The 17,576-nt window shown below is 40.7% G+C and overlaps 1 long non-coding RNA gene across 1 annotated transcript; it reads left to right on the top strand.

Moving 5' to 3' along the window:
* Positions 1-10,222: 10,222 nt before the first annotated feature.
* Positions 10,223-11,263, top strand: LOC114793490 (uncharacterized). Its single transcript, XR_003750249.1, has 3 exons — positions 10,223-10,351; positions 10,751-10,829; positions 11,231-11,263. It is a non-coding gene; the product is annotated as an uncharacterized LOC114793490 (long non-coding RNA).
* Positions 11,264-17,576: the final 6,313 nt, after the last annotated feature.

Below are 17,576 nucleotides of genomic sequence, written 5' to 3'. Positions count from 1 at the left end.
GGGGCAAGGTGATGCAATGCACTTAAAAACCTGGAGCCCACTCACCTTGGTTATAAAGTCAACAGAACATCAGTGTTGGACGTACCGCTGAATTTTATAAAAAATAAATGCCATTAAATAACACATACAGTTGTGGCCAAAAGTTTTGAAAAGCTTTGACACAAACACTGAATTTGCTGCTTCAGTGTGTTTAGATCTTTTTGTCACCTGGCATGCTGTCAATCAACTTCTGGTCCAAATCCTGACTGATGACGACCCATTCCTTTATATCCAGTGCTTGGAGTTTGTCAAAATTTGTGGGTTTTTGTTTGTCCACCCGGATGCCAACACAAAAAACACACAAAACAGGAGACGAGCAGGCAGGGAGGCAGGACAGGAAAAAACAAGCAAGGTAAGGAACGATCTAACTTGGTATGAGTTGAGTTGGAGCTGGGTCATTGAGTCCAGAAAAGGCATTCAATGACTGAGCGACCTGGGAGCAGCCATCTTGTTCTACTTAAAGGAATCTATTTTTAATTCTATATTTTTAATGAATTTAAATGAATTTGGCCATGTTGATCCTGTCCCTGGTAATTTAATTTTAATGTACAGCACTTTGGTCAGATCCTTTGTTGTGTTAAAGTGCTTTTTAAACAAATATGGTATGGTATGGTATAAAATGGTATGGTACGGTACAGTAACGTCATTGATTTTTCACTTTAACAGGCAGAAATGTGTTGCACCCAAGTTTTTACAAAAGTTAAATAGTCTCCTGTCCTTAAAAGGCAAGCTGAACGATGGCACATCCCTCCTCATTCGCTTTATGTTATTTTTATGTAGAATGGCTAAATTTCATTATTCCATTACTCAGAGAGATTTCATTTTTGGAGACAAGAAGACCAAAGCAGCTACTGCAGATGTTTTTTTTAAATGTCGTTGCTGGGTTTTAGATTTGGCCTAATTAGATACGGGTGTATACAATGCATATTTGAATAAATATTTAAGATTTTAGTATTAAAAACGGTAAATCTCATCACTTGATTCACTTATAAAAACTTATTAATAGTACTGTCAGTCTGTATACAGTCTATAATGCTACAGTCAAAAGGAACATTGTTTCTAATGTCAATTTAAATAGATCTTCATAATTTTCTTATTGACTCATTTAGTTTTGAAGGGCTTGTTACACATATGTCTCAAATGTTGTCACGAGTATGGGCTGATGAAGTAAATAAGCGCAGAGGCGGGACATACTGGGGACAAGGATTTATTAATAAACACAAACAAAAATGGCGCGATGGCCAAAAAACGGGAAATCAAGGGGATAAACAAAAACTAGCCCACAGGCATGTAGAGATTGCCAGAACTTAAAACACAAACAGAACAGTTGCCAGATCAAGTTCACAAACAGTATCCATGAAAATGCCGCCGCTGCAGAGGGGCGGAATCACAGGCTATTTAAAAGCCGTCCTGATTGGCCCCAGGTGATGTTGCCAGCTGTAGCCAATCCTGTCAAGTGTAATATAGTTATTACCCTAGGTCCTGACAATGTGTGTGTGTCTGTGCGTGGACGGAGAGGTGGACGCAGTTATGCAGCGTCAACAATAAGTGAATTTCTCCCCTATATGGCACTGACTCATTTCTGAAGGTTTGCATTATGCACGTTATTCATGGTTCACTGAGGGTCTTCAATAATTAAACCACTAAAATGGCATTGCTTTAAAGTTTAAACCACCCCTACAAAAATATACTCACACTTTCTTACACCCCCTTTTCATTTGCTCACTTCAACAGGTCTATAAACCTTTCAAGAAACAGATAAAAATGAAGACAAATAAAAAATTTGTATCTAGTGATAAATATTCAAATTAATAATCTGAAACATTTCCCATTGTGGATTCACAGGACTGTGTGTTTGTTAGCCCGGGTAAATGGGGAGAGTTACATGAGAAAGGGCGTCCGTCGTAAAACTTTTGTCAGGTCGATTGTGCGGACAACCCTTAAGGGGAGAAGCCGAAAGAAGAAGAATACAGACCTCTGCTTAATATTGCATAACTGCTGGATAATTGTGGAGTATCATTTGCAGAATATACTGTATTCTGAACTGGGACAAATTCCATGATTTTATATAATTGTCACGGATGGTGCAGGGAAGGACACATTCGCATGGCTTCACAAACATTTATGAACTAGTACACACATAGAACAAGGCTTACAGATTAAGTACCCGACAGGGAAGCGATACAAGAGGTGACTCCCGAATCGCCACATGGCGTCAGTCCATGCCAGCAATATACAATATTTGTAAAACTATATGATAACAGAATATGGATGATCTGGTTTAAACGCTAGTGGCAACTTTATTGTCTCTAACCGTACATGTTAACAGGGGTCACAGGAGGTGTCCTAACATCTGACAAAATAATAAAAGTGTCTATAGCTCCCCTCAGAGCTGCAATCTTTCTGGCTGCTTCTGTCCTCAGCCCTCAGACTCAACATGTTGTCCCACATTTCAACATTTAAGACACCACCCCACTATCAACTATTCCTGTCCTGAAACCAACTTTTCCTGTCCTGAAACCATACCAGTAACAGGTTTCAGCGCTACAAGAAGGCTGATGGCTTCAGGAGCACCTGAACTGTGCGACGGGTCTCCTCAACCCCATAGTAGCTTTCATAGGCTGTCGAGATCCGACCGCACGAGTTTGCCCGTCGCACGAATTCGCCCGCCGCACGTATTCGCCTCCGGAATCACCAGGGGAAACATGGACCGCGTGACCGAACTTCTCGTCCCCCCATTGAGAGTCTGTCTCGCTTGGTGAAACGCTAAAAACATGGCATGGATCTTTCAAGACTGGAGGTGCTGCACGATTAATCTAATCGCAATCGTAATCGCGATGTCAGTCTGTGCGATTACATGAACGCAAAAAGCTGTGATTTAAATGTGACGTGTTTGGTCACATGACTTTCGAGTCGGTTCAATGGAGACCTCAGATTCGTGACTCGCATAGACATATGGGTACACGTCACTGCCATATTGCGATAGGCTCTGCTGTGGTGTGAATCATAAACATGTCTATGGAGAGAAGTGCATAAAAATGCCTCACTCTTGTGCTGCTTGGGGCTGTACAAACCGCTGTACGCTCCAAACCAGATCCCGGGGGATTACATTTCATAGGTAAGGCTGGACAATTGTTTTGAATATATTTGGCCATTATAAAATCCCGTTTTATAAGTCTTAACTTTTATAAGTCCGACCTCTACAACTCATACAAAATTCAGCAGCACGACTGATCTTCAACCTTCCCAAGTTCTCCCATACCACCCCTCTGCTACGTTCCCTCCACTGGCTCCCAGTAGCTGCACGCATCAGGTTCAAAATACTGATGCTGGCCTACAAAGCCAAACATGGAGCAGCACCATCCTACCTCACAGCCCTCATTACACCTCGCACTGCACCTCGTCTACTCCGAGCCTCCAGTACTGCTCGCCTGGTCCCTCCATCTCTGAAGGTAAAAGGAAAACATTCATCTAGACTCTTCTCCGTCTTGGCCCCTCGGTGGTGGAATGAACTTCCCCTCGAGGTCAGAGCAGCTCAGTCACTGAGCACCTTCAAACGACAGCTCAAGACCTTCCTCTTTAAAGAATATTTAGATTTAATTGTAATTTTCTTGTTGTCGAACTTTGTGTACAGAATCTACAACAGAGTGAATAAAATAGATGTTTTCATAGTTGGGGTCCTAGTGAACTGGAATTGATCTCTTCACCGATGGTAACTTGAAAGCACGTTGTAAGTCGCTCTGGATAAGGGCGTCTGCCAAATGCCGTAAATGTAAATGTAAATGTAAATGTAAATGTAAATGTAAGCTAAGCTAGGCTAAGCTAGCGAGGCTATGCTAACCTGTGTTCAATTCAGCCTCCAAACAACGTTTTGGCAAAACGTAGGCATTAACTATTTAGACTGTTTCTTAAAGAAATTCACCTCAGTTTACAAATCTTAACCTTAGCTAAGATAGCAAAGCTATGCATCCCTGTGTTCAAGTCAGCCTCCAAACAATGTTTTGGTTAAATGTAAGAACTATGATACGGGATTTTATAATGGGCATATATAATCAAAACAGTTGTTTAGCCTCACCAGGGTTTGTCGTTCGACAGTAATGTTTTTAAAGTAAAGACTTAGATTTAATTTAGCAGAATATTGTATTTTGAAAGCACTGGGCATTTCAAGTTATTATAAGTAGTTTGTATGTTTCACTTTGAAATTAAACATTTCACTATTAGTAATTTGAATGCGACCTTTCATTGATATACAAGCAAGTGGCCTTTATCATATCGCAATTGCATATCGCAATATTGATCTCAAAAATTGCAATATGTCTTTTTCCCCAAATCGTGCAGCCCTAGGTGCGTAGCTGGAATCCAAATGAGATGATGGCATTGGGGGGAAGTCCATACACAGAATCTTAAACACCACCAGATATGGGACTATGGGATCCTGCGGAACATGAAGCCAACACTGGCCAGGGACAAGGGGGTTGGCGGCGTCCTCACGGTGATGAGTCCAGTGTGACAGTGATGAGAATTAGATGTATTGCATGTGACTGGAGATTCAAGAAAGGATGTTGGGGCAGTGGCAGTGGAAACGGACCCGTAATTGGAAGGTCGCCGGTTCGAAACCCGATCCACCAAGGTATCACTGAGGTGCCACTGACTCCCGGCCCCACACACTGCTCCCCAGACGTCGGTCATGGCTGCCCGGAGGATAATGGTTATGATTGGGCTTTGGAAGTATTGTGTTTTTATGTTTCATACAGATTTTAGAATTCTCTGAAAGCTCTGGTATTGCAAGAGGTCCAAAAAGGTAGGTCTAGGGATTTAAAGGTGCTTAGCTGTCTATATGGCAGACTGGCCTGGTTTTCAATTCAGTACTGAAATTACTTTAAGGTTACAGGAGTGTTACAGGAATGTTGGTGTTTGGAGGCGGCTGCGCCAACAGCACACTTCACATCCCAAATATGAACACAATAAGCCTCATAACCAGGCTACTGATGTGCATGTAAATAGATTCTTAGTAACATAAAGATCTGACCGCTGCATGTCATAAAAAACTACAACATATAAATACATGAACTGTGTTATATGCTGATCAGGCTGCTTCACTTTGGGCTGCCAGCCCACCACAGCGTAAGCACACACCTATGGGCAATGTAGAGTCACCATGCATGCACCCTGAGGAAACGTCTTTATTCTCTTTGAGATCATTTTCTGGATTTAAAAAACTTTTTTGACATTTGTAACAGCATAAACTCTTGATCCAGCAGACATTTCTTCTTCCTGTCAGAGTCAGATGCTGAACTTGGCTTCAGCTGGACTAGCTCTGCTTTCAGAATGCAAGGTAACACAATCTGCCAGTCCATGAGCATGTGAAGGTACAATCATTCTTACACGTTTGTGATAGAGAAGAAATGTTCAATGTGTCCCACTGGTAGAGAAGACGAATAACAACAACTGACAGGCCATGCACCTCCGAGCCGACCTCTGCACTTAATCATTACATGTTCAAACACTTTTTTAACAGCCATGAACAGCCAAAGTATCTTCACTGTAAAGATAGAACGAAAATGCAGTCATTCATAGCTGAAACACAAGTTGTTTCAAAACCAGTCAAGGCCGGCCCTTTAGTCGCTGAACCGACTGCTGGACACATTTTCTCAAATCATTAATGTCCTCCTGTAATTTGGCGGTTCCATGACGCGGGAGAAGAGGATATCAGTAGCGAATGAGTCATGAATGTCCAGTAATACGCTGTGTGGCTGTGTGGTTTGTGAGCGGTATTGGTTACAAGTCTGGTTTTGGACTGAGACCACACTCACCGCTCTTCCCCTGTCTCTCCAGAGTAAATGTTTGTGGCACTTTAAATCAACTCACCAATTTTTGAATGGCCCACCAGGAGCAACCGATACAATCTGGTACAGACATTGCAAACATTTGCTTGTAGCGTAGATTGAGTTACATACGTTATTGTTAGTGAGTTGTAGTGATGTCACCGGTTCTGTTTTTGGGCTGTTGGACAACCAACAGGCTCTGAAAACGATGACGAGCATTTTCAAAATATCTGTTGGGGTTAAAACCGGGTCCGGAGGACGTTCAAACACACCTCGTGATCCAATTAAAAAAATAATAACTTAAAAAAGAATGCCTCAAGCATTAATGTCATCATTGTGGGTTGAACACAAAATCACCGAGATGACAGATTGTCATCAGCACCTCAGCCATTAATGCAGCTTTGGGGTCAGATATTTCACAAGAAACATGCCAATCTGCATCACCAGCCATGTAACGTGTTTTATACAAATGTAGCACACTGAAAGCGCCATGCCATCTCCACTGATCCAGAGGACATGGAATACTGGCATATGTATTTAGTAGCAGTCATTCACAGTGTTTTTACTGCTGAACAGTTACAATATGCACACACAAAAGCATGTCCACATAAAGTGGGTACGAAAAGCATTCGGACCCCCTTAAAATGTTCATAGCCATATGCTAAAATCATTGAAGTTCATTTTTTCTTCATTAATTTACACACACCATATAGGGGTCACATTTTTACAGATTATTAACAAAGAAAAACTAAGTATTCAGACCCTTTGCTGTGACACTCATATATTTAACTCTGGTTGTGTCCATTTCTTCTGATCGTCCTTGAGATGGTTCTACACCTTCATTTGAGTCCATCTGTTTGATTCTACTGGTTGGACTTGATTAGGAAAGCCACACCCCTGTCTATATAAGACCTTACAGTTCACAATGCACGTCACAGCAAAATGGGAATCATGAGGTCAAAGGAACCTGAAAAGCTCAGAGAAAGAATTGTAGCAAGGAACAGATGTGGCCAAGGTTACAAAATGCCTTTTCCTCAGTGCAAGACACATGAAAGCCTGTGTGGAGTTTGCTAAAAAGCACCTAAAGGACTCCAAGATGGTGAGAAGTAAGATTCTCTGGTCTGATGATTTGCCTTCCAACAAGACAATGACCCTAAACACACAGCTAAAATAATGAAGGAGTGGCTTCACAACAACTCTGTGACTGTTCTTGAATGGCCCAGCCAGAGCCCTGACTCGAACCCAATTGAGCATCTCTGGATTAAAGAGTAAATATAAAGTTCAGTTTGAAATCAATGCTCTCAGACACCAATACTGAGACGATTATTATGTAAGCTATTTTACTATTCACCATTTAACAGAAAAATGTTGTTCAATGAGTTAGAATATCATACATCTTACATGTGGAATATGTGACAAATAATGAATATATATTGACTACATGACAAAGATGGAGGTTAGTCTAGTCAATCTCTGACCAGGATCAAGCTGGACAGGTAGCCACAAGACCATCTGATCAATGAATGAACCCAACCTGAACTGGTCTTCCTATATCTGCAGAACTTTTGGTCTTGGGATCAAAACAGATTGTAGATGGAAATTTTAAAATCTCTCTTACAAATGTGTGTGTGTGTGTGAGAGAGAGAGGGAGAAAGAGACCGCTCAGACAGTGACAGCACAATAACCTCCAGCTCAGGTCAGTGCCCTCTGATGGGCGTGCATTCCCAGCTGGAGAGGCCGCAGCACGCAGCACTTACTGACATTTATGGCCATAAAGAAGAGTTATGATCCCCAAAGCCTACTGCACGGCTGATGTTAATGCAAAGAAAAAGAGATCCTTCAGCATGGTTCACAATGTCCCCGGGAGAGCAGCAGCAGTGTGCTCTCCTCAGGGTTCCTTTTGTACTTCTGCTGAAGAGGAAGTTGCCTTGTGTATGCCTAAGTGCTTTAAGTATGAGTTAAAGCAATTTGTGTTTTTTGGTTTGTGTACTTTGTCCAAAATTGGCTCATGACGGTCCATCAAAAAATGCAGGGGACGCATTTTGTTGTGTGTGTCTCAGAGTGATAGTAGCCTAGTGGGTAGCACATATGCAAGTCGCAAGGTTCAAACCCAATGTACTTGTTATTCTCAATCCCAAATGCAAATAGAATGTACATATGAATTCTGCTATTAATAATAATACAGGCAGGTTTCTTGTTGTGACAGATGTAGTTTACATAAGCTTCTGCCAGTCTAGGTAATGGTAAAGCAGAATTCATCTCAAATTTTTGTTAACATGACTTAAACAGACATGAATACGATTGTAAATGTCTGAAAGCAAAAAAACACATTAATATCATGAACACAATAAGCAAACATAGTATTTTAGCACAGTGTGGACCAGGGGATAAGATTTTTTTCATTTGCATTAGAAGACTTTCTGTTTGGTCACTCGACTGCACATATCAACTTTATAATCTTATGGAGGAATGGTTTGTCTTGCAATTGCAAGACAATTGACTGTTTGCAATTGACTGACATCTCATTTTAAATAGTGCTGATGTGGGATTAACTTGAATTCCCTGTATTAAAAGACTGCTTCATAATCAAAACGTGATATTTGTCAGAGCTGTAGGTTTCAAAAAGAGGTTTCTAACATGTCATGCCAAATGAAATATGATCTAAATGCATTTAATAAAAACATCAATACACTTGCACATTACATTAAATCAGGTGAAGCAATGAATGCTAAAACTCTATTGAAAACTACATAGAAAAATGTCTAATGATGAAAACACAAGCAACTAAAACTATTTTGTACTCATTTATTTGAATTAACAATGGAAAAATGGAATAAAAAAAGCCTAAAAAAGCTAATTAAATGACTGCCACTGAGAGAGAGACTGGCCCTAGATGAATAACTTTCAGGCATTTCAGAAAACAGCCATCAGAGTTTCCGTTGGCTGGGGTCACCCAGGGGTCACAGGCATCAGACAGCTGTTGTCAGAAAAAGAGGAAGTTTTGAATGTCTGAGAAGGATCAAACTTGATGCCCCCCCCGTTCTAATAATTAAAGAGCTGGTATTAAAAGTGCATTGGGCTCAGGTGAGGGGGAGACAGAGGGAGGCTGGTCATGGTTCGTACACAGTTGAGTTTTTTTTTTTCTTGGGGGTTTTTTAATGCAAAAAAGTGAAAAAAGTCAATACTTTTTAAAAATGAACAAACACGAGCTGCTTGAGTCTTCTCACCCTCTGCTGAAGCCCGCAGGCTTGGTGTCAGAGCAGCCAGGTATTTAAATGCACGAGCAGTGGCTCGGGTCCAGCTGAAGATGTGTGTTGCTTCTTTGCTTCCCGGACATCTCTTTTTTGCTTGTTATTCTAAAGCGTATTCTACTAACCCGAGTAATACAATCGAGGAGAAAGAAGGGGAAAAAATGGAGGCACGCGTGTTAGAAAGCAAGCACAGCGACCCCACTGCGTTTATTAAAACATCTGGGAGCCATCAGGGGGATGGAGGGAAACAGCCGACTCAGCTGAAGCAGCCTTCTGCGCTCAATGACACAAAGAGACTTTCAGCCTGCTGCCGGCCCGCGTGCTGCTCAGCTGTCGTCAGTGCACTCACCTCCACGCCGGCACTGAACCTGGCTCAAACAAAGCACAGAAACACTGAGGAGCCTTTGTTCATTCTTTTTCATACGTATGCATCGTTTTAATTACATTACTGTTGTCTTTTGATGTAGATGTGCCACCATCCACTGCCTTCAGGAATACAGAGGTTGGCATTGTGGTCAGTATTGTCCCTTGTGACTTCTCCATGACGGTCCAGCAGAACGACAGAGGGATATGAATGGAAAGTATGATGGGATCAGCAGAGGTTTTCTTAAAGGCTAATAATAACAGTGGGATTGTGTTAACGTTTTAGACCCTTATAGATTGTTGACCTTATTACTAGCTTCCATTCAATGTTTAAATAAAAACTTTAGTGCGATAAATGTATTTTTGTCTAATCTAATGTGTATCATAATGTAATATTATTATCTTCAGCAGTAATGGGTAGCATCCAAGTAACACTGTGTTCTCTGAATACGATTGTTTCACTATGGCATGGAACATGAAGGCAACTAATCACTTCTGTAAGTAATATTAGTAATATTATTAGTTTTTAAATTCATATTTACATTTGAATTTACATTAAAAATGTATTATATTCTTGCTAATGTGCATAACATACCAGTAAAATGAGATTTTTCATTTGTGAACAACCTTATACAAAAAGTACTTTATGTAAGTTACTTTTAATCTAAATAACTTCAAATAACCCAGCCATAAAACATCAGCAAATGACCACAGAAATGGTTTACACTGTTGCCACCGCCTAGATCACATTCCAGATGTTTATCAGTGCCAGTGGCTGGAGGAGAGAAAGCGGAGGAGGTCAGCAGGAGGTGAGGGCCATGAAGTTGAAGAAGTGAGCTGAGTGCCAGACTGCTTTAGCACCAGGAGAACATTGTTCGTAAAGCCACCTCGTGGAGCTACACTGAACACAGAAAGCATGAGACCATAAAAAGCATCTGTCATTTTCAGTTGGACACATATTCATGCATGTGCTTTTTAATAACCTATTAATTTATTTATTAGTATGTTTAGAAATGCACAATGTATCATGCCTTAAAACCCCATTTGTAAAGCAGTGCTAGGTGTGGCCTCATTTTGAATCATTTTAGTTGAGCTCACCTCAGGAACTTCCAGTCTATATTACCTGTCTTGTTAAAAACGTAAAAATTTCTATCCAATCTGACCTTGCATCAATACGCCAATACCACCTCTACTCTGCATTAAGTAACAGGTCAATGCTATAGCACATTCTGCACTAAGCCTAGATTTCCCCCTTTTTCCCTGTCATTTCAGAGCCCAAGAATATGCTGCCACGTCCGAATCTCCAGTTGCTTGTGTACTAGATTTTGGTTTGGACTTTATTCACATCTTGGTATGTCTGTTTGTATACCCTGTTGTATGCAATGACCTCCAAGCGATGATCACTGTATTTTGAATCTATTTTAAACTCAGTATTTCATTGATGTTCCTGCAATGTTCTCTGGTGGGAACAGGATCAGGCCAAACAAAGAGTCACAAATTCACAAATACCTGTTCCTTTTCCACACTGCTATCCTTATCCTTAAATAAGCACAGAATAATGAAATCACATAGCACATAAAAGAGAAACAAGAGCACAGTGCAGCACTTAACCTGCCACAAAACACACAATGGTTGTGTGTTTTTGTGTGTGTGTATGTAGTATGTATGTGTGTGTGTATATACTGTATATATTATTATTAATATTTCCATTCTTCCTGTGGAGAATTCATTTCAGAATTCATTTCATTTCAGATCAACAAGATGTTCGTGGGAAATGAATGCACCACATCTGCCCCAAAGAGGTTAGTTAATAAACCCTCAGTCATTTATCATTTCATCTTTGCTGGCCTGTACTCTGTTGAACATTTTATTCCCTTCCTTGAGAAGCAAAGGTAAATCCTAAATGTATTGTTCTTGTGTATCGAGTCCCAAAAGACTTCCATCAAACAGCAATAGAACAAACAATTTCGGTGCTATTTATTAATGGCATTTATTTTCATTTTTTTCAGACTAGGTGTATGACAGAGGGAAATGCTTGAAGTGCTGCAGAGGTAGCTGTGGTGGTTCAGGGTGTCTCTCACTCTGTAACCCTGGATCCAGCAAAACAGCCCCAGAACATCCTTCATGATTGACAATTATGTCACACTCTGATAAACCATAAACCATATTTTCAATCATCTCATGGCCCAGGCAAGATTCTTTCCCCCAGTTTTGTTACTTGATTCTAAAGCTGGCAAAAGAAACGTATCTAACTTCTCAGTCAACATTGATGGTACTCAAGCCACTGTCAATTATGACATCCAAGTCATAATTGACAGTGATCTATCCTTTGACACTCAGATAAATAATAAGTATGATTCAGACACAATGTCGATATTTAAGTCCAGGATTAAGATTTTTTTTTAGCCAAGCCTTCCATTCCAGTTAAAACCCACATATGTAAATTGTTTACATTGTAAATTTGTAGATATATACAGATACATATTTATCTTATTTTTTGTGCTGCTATTACCTTCTGATTCTATCCACTTTCTGCCGTGACAATTGCAATTTCCCACTTGTGGGACTAATAAAGGTTGATCTTATCTGATCTTATCTTATATGCTATAATGCTTATCTCACCTAGTTTGATATCTTGACTTTGTTTTGCAAAATCTCTGTAGAAAAGACCTACAATTTTAAGGGTTGTGATTGTCTTTCTTCCATTTGTAATAAATCAACCATTGTTTATTCGTTATTGTTCCCTTTATTAACCTTTGTTAAACTTTCTCTCGTTCCCTACTGTTAACACGTTGTAAGTTGCTCTGGATAAGGGCGTCTGCCAAATGCCATAAATGTAAAATGTAAATGTTCTCGTGTGGCCACGAGTGTTTACATATGCGGGCTCCAGCTACAGTAGATGCTGTGGATGTGCGTAAGGTGCCCAAGCATGTCTTGCTTAGTGTTGGATTGGGGGTTTATCATCAACAAGTTGATGATAATTACATTTAATGTCAATGTAATGTAAGTTGGTTCTTTATGACGATGGCTGACTACTGCACACGGGCTCGGTCCTCATGAGATACTTTCCTCGTAAACGTTCGGTTTTATTACATTACATTAGACTTTTATTACATGTCCTTGTTATGTCTGGTTTTAGGGTTTACGATTGGCCTGTTTTAATAATCATCAAGCGGGACTGGGCCGTCCATCTGCTTTTAAAGCTAGGAAGGCAAGGGTTTTTGCTATTATGTATTGTATTTATTTACTACCTACTGGTTTTGTTTTGTAGGCCTGTGTCTCGAGTGAACGTGTGGATGTTGCCACTCAGTTTTGGGTACTGTGGATGTGAAGCTCACATAGGTCATGAGCCAGTCAAGTCCATGGTGCCACGTTTTTGGATTTTTGCTTTTTGTTTCACCTTTCCATTATTCTTTTGCATTTGTAATACAGGTATGGTCATTTATGTTAATGAGCTAGTATGTAACATCAAAGAGAACTGTCACGACAGCAAGCTGAGGGGGGTGGGAAGCGCAGAGGCGGGACAATGGGGAAAGGGATTTTATTATAAATTCAATAAATAAATACAAATAAACAATGGCACGATGGCCGAAAAGGGAAATAAAGGGGGACAACTTAAACAAACCCGCAGGCGTGTGCCGATTGCCAGAACTCCCGAAGGGGCGGAAATCCCTGGCTTTTAACTGCTGTCCGGATTGGGCACAGGTGATGAGTCCAGGTGCCATCAATCCTGACAAGAACAAACAGAAGCAGTGGTAGTCAACGCATTGTACAACTGGTACAGAAATGCTTATAGTGGTACACTAGTTGCCTAACTAAGGTGAAATGAACACTGTCTATGTGACAGTTTATTCAACCCTCAATTTGACTGGTGGCCAGATCAGGGAATGTATGATCTGGGTGATGTGGTCAAATAATGTGTTTTATTTCTTGTTGGTCAGTCTGGGGTGTAGCAAGATAAATCAAAACCCTCTGGTGAACACTAGTTCACTTATGCTTATTTAAACACTGCTTATTTTATCCCTCCCGTACAAAACTGTCAGGCATCTGCTAGAAAGTTTAAAGACTTTAAATACATTGTCCTTGCTCAACCATACTTAGTACAACAGTACAACGAAATTGTGAAGAAGATGAAGAATTTCACCACAATGGCCATATCTATACATCCGAATCCACAAAAGAATGGCTTTACCAGAAGATGGCCCAGTGAGAGCCCAGACCTAAATCCAATTGAAAATCTGTGGGGTGACTTGAAATAGGCTGTACGCAAAAGATCTGACAGATTTGCGATGCGATCATCAGATGCGATCATCAAGATGCGATGCGATCATCAAGATGCGATGCGATCATCAAGATGCGATCATCAGCTCATCCAAGAAGACTAAATAAAACTATAATGTGCTTAAACAAAATATTAGTTTTGTGAAACCATCTTATTGTACTTTTTTCTATAACATTTTATTGTTTTTTTAGTTGGTTTTATTAAAAGTTATAGGGCACAATAAAGCTGAGAACAGTTTTTAAAGAGTTAAATGTGTTCTCCTTAAATGTGGATTCCTTAATATCTGAATTAGGTAAGGTTTGGCAAACTTTTAATTATTACTTCAACTAACTACAGTTAATTTTCTGTTGCTGTAATATACTTATTGAAAAAAAAATACTACATTGAAAGATTAAGCTGGAATGTTATTCTAATAATATTGTGGGAAGTCAGGTTCTGAAATGAAACAAAACGAATACTTCAAATAAATACTTCTAATATTAATAATAACTTCTAACATTATTATTTTTATAAAAATAAATATTTGACCCTAAAGTGACACTATTTAAATGCCACAAGTACAATCTTCGCCGTGCATTGTTTTAAGGGCTCTGGGAGCTCGGATGTGCACATTTTGGAAAACTTTTCGGCAGAACAGCCGGAGCGGAGGGGATGATGAGTCATTTTGCTGCTACTGCTGCTCAGCTTCATTTGGTTAGGAGAGGTCACGGTGAATCCCAATCTCCGTTCGCAAGAGTTCATTACTGCACTCAGCTTTCACTATGGCCGCATTCGCCCACAGGCCATGGGCACTCTGTCCACTGGTCAATTATTCCCCCTCTGTTGTCTTTTATTTGATTGGCAAAGGGAAGACAGGAGCTAGAGAACGGCAGAGCAGAAAGAACAGGGCGAATGAGAAAGAACGTGGCTTCACACCAGAGACAACAAGAAAAAGGAATTAACCTGTATAATTCCTAAACACGAGAGAGATATCTGTTAAAACACAGTGCGGACTCTTCTAAAGCTATCCTCCATCTTCCTGACCCGTGTCTTCTCAGCCCTCAGCCAGTTCTCATCACTGCCAACAACATCATCGGGGCGAGGAAGTGGAGCTGCTGTCTCATCTCTTATTCTCACTGCTGATTGGAAGTGAGGCAGCGCTGGAGACGCAGGCAGAAAGAGGGAGAGAAATGTTGGCGAGAGGCTGAGACATTGTGATGAAACAACATTTATTCATCCGCATGCATCACCACATGTACAGGCTGTCTGAGTTTACATGCCGCTTTCAATAAATTGCCTACTCTCGATTTTTTTTCATTCTTTATGCATTTTCATCCCATTGTCAAACCTTACAACCTGGATACGATGCATTACCGCAAATATTTTTTTTTACATTTCCCCGTATTTTGGTTTTGCACTGGGATCATTTGTGGTGATCGGACTTACTAGTTGACCAGTCAGAATTCTGTGTGGATAATCTGTCTGTTTGGTAGATGATGGTGTATTACTAACACTTTAAATTAAAGGGGAATACAGGAGGGAGGAGAAAATAATCAGACGCTCAGCGTATTTAAGATGGGCATACACTATGAGATTTGTGAAACACTTTTTCACTGATTCACCCTCCTGACCGCCCTTCTTCTCATTGCCTGGATTTGCCCTCCTCCATTCTTCTGCCTTTCACCCATTCCTCCGGTGTTCATTGGCAGGTTGTTCTTCTTCTTGCCTAGCCCTACCCCAAGGCCTGATGTATGGAAAAGGCAGGGTGGGGCCACACCCCAAGACCATTGGAAAGAGGGTCAAAGGATCTGGGGAGCTAGACTCCCACCTGGACATGAGGAAAGAGGTCTTCCAAGTTCCTGGGTCCACCACTTACCACAGCCACATTCTTACCACAGCCACCACCATGTGTTACTATAGGGGTTTCTGAATAGACCTGATGCCTCCAGCCCACAAGGTGGTGCCTCATTCTTAGGCACAGGTGACACACAAATCCCATTCATGTTCCAGGTTAACTCAACCACATCTTCACTCATACCACACCATACTGGTGAAACAGCGATAAAAACACTGCTCTCTGTTTGAATGGGGAAAGAGAGTGTTTTTATGGATGCCAAGCTCGCTGATTACTAAGGATGTGCTGTGTTCTACAGTGATCTCTGCATAATCGATCAGTGCTTTCTGGAAACATTAAATCGTCGTCTCCTTTTGGCTGCTCCCATTAGGGGTTTGGTTGTTCACACAATTGACATGGCAAAGGTTTTATGCCAAGTGCTCTTCCTGTCGCAACCCTCCCCATTTAGCTGGGCTTGGGACCAGGACTCTGAAAGCACAAGTCACACACTGAATACAGCATGTGCCTCTTTTTTAAATATGTTTTTTGCATGAGTGAAACAAGACATCATCTCCTCCATGTTGTGCCATTTTATGTTGTTTTAAAGAACTGGTTCCTTCTCGGGGGGGACAAAAATAACACAAAAAATTCCATTCATATCTTCATAATTTTCAGAAATGTATTGCATCTTCAAACATTTTTATTTTTCTTTGTATGAAGAGTTAACAACTCATATCACATCATATGAAGTTTCCCAGTAAGCGGAACTGGTGAAAAATCAGCTCAGGGACAGGGGTCTGGGCAATGACCCCAGTTTGCTTTTGAACGTTCCAGCTGTGGACCATAAACAAAAGAGTCCAGTGGCGTGACTCTCCACATTTTCCACAAACGAATCTTAAAACGCTCTACTGCCTCCCCACTTTGTGGATGATAATGATCTGCACATTTAAACAGGGCCAGCAGTTTAATAGGGCCTGCTGGGTAATTGCTGAGCACCAGTAACCCTATTTTAAATAATTATGTTTGAGGCAACTATTAAAAATCAATTTAGTCTTTTAAAATGGATGTTCAACGTCATTAAAAACCTTTTGCAGCTCTTTCAGGATCTGCCTATTTCGAACAACAACCCCAAAACAGCAGTAAAATTACTATCACCCACCAAATACTTTTACTTAGTTTAAACAATAAAAGTTAATTCCTACACTGGGAATATACTTGAACTTGCCTATTGTTATGATGGATATAGCTAATCAAAATGAGTTAGTCTACCATGAATATGTTTGAGAAATGCTGAAGTATGTAGGTATTTTTTTTTATTCATTTACATATTTACATTTAAGGTATTTGGCAGACGCCCTTATCCAGAGCGACTTACAATGTGCTTTCAAGCTACCATCAATGAAGTGATCAGTTCTAGTTCATTAGGTGGCTGTGGTAAGAAGGTGGCTGTGGTAAGTGGTGGACCCAGGAACTTGGAAGACCTCAACTATGAATACAATCTTTTTATTCACTCTTGTTGTAGATTATTCCAGATAAACAGGTTGATGGATGTGGCGTGGAAGTGTGACCTCACATCTCCAAGGATAAGATTTTAGGTGAAAGAGATTGTCATTGTGAGACACTGCAGCACAGCACACGGTGACACAACATTTACATTAAATTTACAGCTTCGGCTGGCTTGCATTTGCTGAACAAAGCGGTGGAGATTAACCTGCCTCTTTGCATTGTTTTCTGCAATTGGGTTTCTTGTCTTCTCCTACATGCGCTCGTCCTTTCTGTTTCCCCGCCTCGCGTGTGCATGACAGAATGACAGAGCTGAACATTAACCCAGCGGATTTTGCTGCTTTATGAGATCAGGTGTACTGCCAGGCCACAGTCATTGAACGTCTGTCGCAAGAGGTTACATGAAGTGGCTGTCGGTGCCAGTCACATGGTGTGGCACCCTGCCTGGCCCTCCCGGAATTGTGGAGCGACCAGGAGGGGACAGGTGATGCCTTGTTTAC

Source organism: Denticeps clupeoides, chromosome 7 (genome assembly GCF_900700375.1).
Source record: "Denticeps clupeoides chromosome 7, fDenClu1.1, whole genome shotgun sequence".
NCBI classification, from domain to species: Eukaryota; Metazoa; Chordata; class Actinopteri; order Clupeiformes; family Denticipitidae; genus Denticeps; species Denticeps clupeoides.
The sequence above is the reverse complement of the archived record's forward strand: the minus strand, read 5'-3'. Positions and strand labels throughout refer to the sequence as shown.